Source organism: Leucopleurus acutus, assembly GCF_964270905.1.
Source record: "Leucopleurus acutus genome assembly, chromosome: 16".
Classification (NCBI taxonomy): domain Eukaryota; kingdom Metazoa; phylum Chordata; class Mammalia; order Artiodactyla; family Delphinidae; genus Leucopleurus; species Leucopleurus acutus.
In genome coordinates, this window is record NC_139158.1 from 38,813,418 (window position 1) to 38,819,417 (window position 6,000).

The window sequence follows — 6,000 nt, forward strand, 5'->3', positions numbered from 1 at the left end:
TCATCCCCACAGCCTGGCCTGCCTGATTTCCTTGCCCAGTGACCATGGGGCTGGGGGTCCCCTCCCAAGGAGGTTGTGCGAGTAGCACTGTCCTCACTGTCCAGGAGAGAAGTCGCGAGCGGCCAGCCAAGGTGACTTCCCCCACCTGGATCCCGACCACCTTCATATTTTAATTTTTATTGAGATGTAATTGACAAATGTTATGTTTCAGGTGTAATGATTTGATATATGTATATATTGCGACATGATTTTTTTCTTGTGGTGAGAATTTTTAACCTCTACTCAGCAACTTCAAACATATAACACAGTATCATTGTATATATAGTATGATGCTTATAATTACATAATAATGTGATATATTATAATACAGTATTGTATTGTCCCGGGCCTCCTTCTGAAGCTGCTAGTGCCTCCTTTGGAGCCCCACCGAAGTTCAGCCTGCCTGGGAATCCAGGCCAGTCAGCCCCAGGCCAGGCCCAGGCTCTGTACAGAAGAAAGCACAAAACACTTTGTTTAGAGAATGAGGAGCAGGCCCTGCATGTGCACCCAGGTCCAGAGATAGGACATCTCCAGCTCCTGGGAGCCCCTATCTTCCCCCACAATCCCTGTCAGAGGTCTCTGCTCTCTTTGAAAATCACTTAACCACAAACAACACACATTTATTGTCCCACCGCTTCTTAGCATCAGGGTTCCCAGAGCTGCAGTCAAGGGCTGTCATCTGAGGCTGTACTGGGGAAGGGTCCTCCCCAGCTCACCTGGTCGTGGCAGCAGTCAGCGGCTTTCCAGCTTTGGCAGGAGGCCCTCCACAGGGTGGCTCAGGGCAGCGGGTCAGGGAGAGGGTCTCCTAGCCAGACAGGCAGCACCTCAGTCCTGGGAGTGCCTTCCCATTCCCGCCCCAAATCCTGTGGGTTAAAAACAAGACAAGTGGTCGGGGGGTGGGGGTGGGGGAGCGCGGGCGAGAGAGACATGGAGACAGCAAGTGCTGGAGAGGGTGTGGGGAACAGTTACCACAGAGCCCAGCAGAGGTCCACTCCTTGAGACACACTTGGGAGAGCTGAAAGAGACTCAGAAATCCTTGTACAAGCGTGTTTATGGTATTCACAGTAGCCAGAAGGTGGAAACAACCCATATGTAACAGATACAGGGGCAAACAAAACCCAAAATGTCTGTTCCTACAATGAGATATTGCTCGGCCTAAAAGGGACTGGAATTCTGATGCATGTCTAACATGAATGAGCCTTGAAAACCTTATGCTGGGTAACAAGCTGGACACAAAAGACCATGTACTGTATCCATTTCCATGAAAAGTCCAGGATCAGTAAATTCACACAGACAGTAGGTGAGTGACTTTCAGGGGCTGAGGGGGGAGAGGCATGGAGGGTGACTGGTAATGGACACAGGGTTTTCTTTCAGAGGATGAGAAAGTTCTGGAACTAGATAGAGGTGATGATTGCACACCATTGTGAATGTACTAAGCACCACTGAATTGTACACTTTAAAATGGTTGAAATGGTAAATGTTATGTGTATTTCACCATATTAAAAATAAAAAGCTTGGGGGAGGGATGGATTGGGAGTTTGGGGTTAGTAAATGCAAACTATTATATGTATGTATAACTGAGTCACTGCTGTACACCAGAAACTAACACAACGTTGTAAATCAACTATACTCCAATAAAATAAATTTCAAATAAACAAAAAGCAAAGCCACACTCAAAGGGAGGTGACAACACAGGGGGAGAACACCAAGAGGTGGGGTTACAGGCTCCACTCTAGAGTCTGTCTCCATCATTGTTATTAGTGACACTTGTTTTTACTCTATTTGTGCCTTTTGTCTGAAAGTCCTTTGTCGGATCTTTATCCTTTGGATTAGTTAAGTCATAGTCGGTGTAGTTAACAATGTTCTTGGTTTTGTTGACACTGTCTTTTGTGGGGGGCTTTCCATTTGTCATACCCATTCTCTTTCCATTTTTGCCCCTTTTTGGGGGGATTGTTTTATTTTAACAGTGTTTTTCACTCTGTTAGATTGGAAGTCATATGCTCTATTTCTATTCTTTCTATTCTTCCCCTAGAATTTTACAACATGCATACTTGATATGTTGTGGTTGGCTGAATGATAGCCTCCAAATATATACAGGTCTTAATCCCTGGGACCTGTGAATATTCCTTTATATGGCAAGGGGATTTTGAAGATGTGATTAAGTGAAAGATTATGAGATGGAGGTGATTCTGGATTATCCAGGTAGTCCTAATGCAATCACAAATGGGAGACGGAGATTTGGCCACCAAAGAAGGCCGGGTGCTCCTGGCTTTAAAGCTGGAGGAAGTGTCCAAGAACCAAGGAATGCAATTCTAGAAGCTGAAAAGATGAGAGGATTTTCCCCCAAAGCCTCTCGAGGGGCATGGCCTGCGGACATCTTGACTTCAGCGTAGAGAAACTGATTTTGGTTATCTGCTCTCTAGAACTGTAAGAGAATAAACTTGCGTTGTTTTAAGTCACTGAGTTTTTGTTATACCAGCAATAGGAAACTGAGTCTAAAGTTAATGAAGACATTGTTTGCATGACAGATGGTACAAGGACTTAAGAGGACTTGAGGGCTCTGAACCCCTTCTTGCTTAGTATCGGTGGGTGTTCCGCGTCTGTGTAGGGCTTTTTGGTGTTTTTTTTTTCTTGACTCCATAGACATTATAACTTTACATACAATCAGTGTTTGTATTTATCAGTGTTTTTGTTATTCACTCTTCTTACAGCTCAGACTTCTCCTGAAATATATCCTTCAGTAGAGTCAGGACAGGGTGGGGCAAGTGAGGCACCCGAGGCATGACATTCAGGGAAGAGCTGGGAAGCTACTTCCCTGGTGGTCCAGCGGTTAAGACTCTGAGCTCCTAGTGCAGGGGCCATGGGTTCTATCCTTGGTCAGGGAACTAGATCCTGTATGCCACAACTAAGAGCCTGCGTGCTGCAACGAAGACCCGGTGCAGCCAAATAAATATTAAAAATTTTAAAAAAGGAAGAGCTCCTGCTTGGTGTTGTGCAGGGTCTTACGGTCTTGATAATTGATGACTTAATTTTTAAGTTCACTAATTCTGTGACTGTGTTTTGTTAAGGTTATCCATTGCTTTTTTTTTTTTTTTTTTTTTTTACGGTACGCGGGCCTCTCACTGTTGTGGCCTCTCCCGTTACGGAGCACAGGCTCCAGACGCGCAGGCTCAGCGGCCATGGCTCACGGGCCCAGCCGCTCCGCGGCACGTGGGATCTTCCCAGACCGGGGCACGAACCCGTGTCCCCTGCATCGGCAGGCGGACTCTCAACCACTGTGCCACCAGGGAAGCCCCATTTTAATTTTTGATGGTTATATTTTTCATTTCTAAAAGTTCTTTTTCACATGTGCTGTGTGACTTATTATATTTTATGGTTCCCTGCAGATATTTGAAATCTTGTCTTTAATTTTCTGAACAAGCAAAGTTGTAATTGAATCTGACACTTCGGCAGGTCCATTCTGCTGACTCATGTATCTGCTGGCTTTCACGCACGATGTCTTCTTTCCCCCTGTGCCTGGTGAGTTTGCTAGTCCTGGCCCTTTGTGGCCTATGGTGATTTCTTCAAGGGAGGATTTGTTTGCCAGGGGTCGATGAGGGAGTCCAGGATCATTTTACACAAAATTCACAGCCTGGAGATTTTGGTAAGGGGAGGACCCCTCTGGTGATATGAACTTGGTCTGCAAAGCCACAGGTATCAGCATGTGATTTCAATTTATCAGGGCATTGTTTTCCCTTTTCTGCTGAACATAAGGGTTTTTTTGTTTTTGCTTTTTTTTTTCTTTCTTTGGTCGTTTTTCCTAGTCCCTGTGTTTGGGGAAAGGATACCCAGTGGGGTATCCTTTTAGGGCCCCATGTTTATGGGGAGGAGTCACCTTTTGGGTACGTCACCTTATACTGGCCCTTTTAACCTATGAGCCTGTAAGGAAAAAAAATCCCAGCTCAAGTTTGCTAGTTTCAGCAAGTACATCAGAACGCAGGTGGTATAGGTGCTGTGACATTTCTGAATTCTCACATTTACTTGGTTTTTGGTCTGAAAATTCCTTATCATCTTGCTTGCCCTTTGTACTGTTGAGAAGATGAAAGGCATCTTATCCAGTATTTTAAATTGTCATAAATAAAGCTGTAGCCTCTTTTCTTGCCAGGTTGGAAATGGCAGCACTGAGCAGGCAAAGCCTTGGAGCATGACAGGGCCCAGAGGCCTGAAGGAAGGGTTGGGTATATTTCGAGGAGAGACTCCCCCCAAGAAAGACAGAAAAAAATGGGCAAAGGCGTCAGGTCCGCAGACCTGACAAAGAACAAACGCCACCCTGGGAAAGTGGGTGATTCTACAGAGAAGTCAAGATGGAGCAAGCAGCGTTCACCTTCACAAGTAATGAGCTAAATGAGGGCTGCGGGGTGGGGGGTGCAGGCTCTCGCCTCCTGCTCGCGAAACTCAGGAGGGCAGTTTTGGAAATTTTATCAAAAAGCCATAGCAATGGGCATACCAGAAATTCCACTTCTATAAAAATCCCCCAAGGAAAATTATGTTTGTGCATAGAATTTTTGCTACAAATGCTCAGGGCAAGGTTTTCTGCAAATTAATTGTGAAAGGGCGAAACACATACACATAAATGAATAATCACTCATACCGCCACCACTTTCCTTTTCTGGGATTAGATCAGGTATACTGACAGCTGTCTTCTCTGCCTCCCTAGTCCCACGCCCATGCACTGCTGCCATCACTTAGTGTGTGTTGTTTTCAGTTTTCTTGTGATTATGTCAATATGAACCTGGATTTATTCTCTACAGTGACCTGCTGTGTATTTTGTTCCATGAACGTCTTGGCATTGTTCACTCTCTGTGCCCAGAGGCTGACCTCCCTGTGTGCCTCTACCATAATTTTTTTTAAAATTTACTTTATTGAAGTATAGTTGACTTACATGTTAATTTCTGCTATATGACAAAGTGACTTAGTTATGTGTACATATACATTTTTTTCATATTCTTTTCCATTATGGTTTAACAGGATATTGAATGTAATTCCCTGTGCTATGCAGTAGGTCCTTATTGTTTATCCATCCTGTATATAATAGTTTGCATCTACTAACCCCAAACTCCCAGTCCATCCCTCCCCCATCCCTGCTTTCCCCTTTGGTAACTATAAGTTTGTTTTCTATGTCTGTGCGTCTGTTTTTCTTTCACAGATAAGTTATTTGTGTCATATTTTCGAATCCACATATAAGTGATATTATATGGCATTTGTCTTTCTCTTTCTGATTTACTTCACGTAGTATAATCTCTAGGTCCATCCAGGTTGCTGCAAATGGCATTATTTCATTTTTTTTATAGTTGAGTAATATTCCATTATATATGTACCACATCATCTTTATCCATTCCTCTGTTGATGGACATTTAGGTTGTTTCTGTGTCTCGGCTGTTGTAAATAGTGCTGCTATGAACATTGGGGTTCATTTATCTTTTTGAATTATAGTATTGTCCAGATATATGCCCAGGAGCGGGATTGCTGGTTCATATGGAAACTCTATTTTTAGTTTTTTTAGGAACCTCTAGACTGTTTTCCACAGTGGCTGCACCAATTTACATTCCCACCAACAGTGTAAGAGGGTTTCCTTTTCTCCGCATCCTCACCAGCATATGTTATTTATAGGCTTTTTTCTTTTTTTTTTTCTCCATACCTCGCGGCTCTTGGGATGATCCCTGACCAGGGATTGAACCCGGGCCACAGCAGTGAAAACACTGAGTACTAACCACCTCACCGCCAGGGAATTCCTATGTTATTTTTAGACTTTTTTATAATGGCCATTCTAACTGGTGTGAGGTGATACCTCATTGTAGTTTTGATTTGCATTTCTCTAATTCGAGATTTTGAGTATCTTTTCATGTGCCTGTTGGCCATCTGGCCATCAAAAGAGAAATGTCTTTTTAGGTCTTTTGCCTATTTTTTGATTGGGTTGTTAGT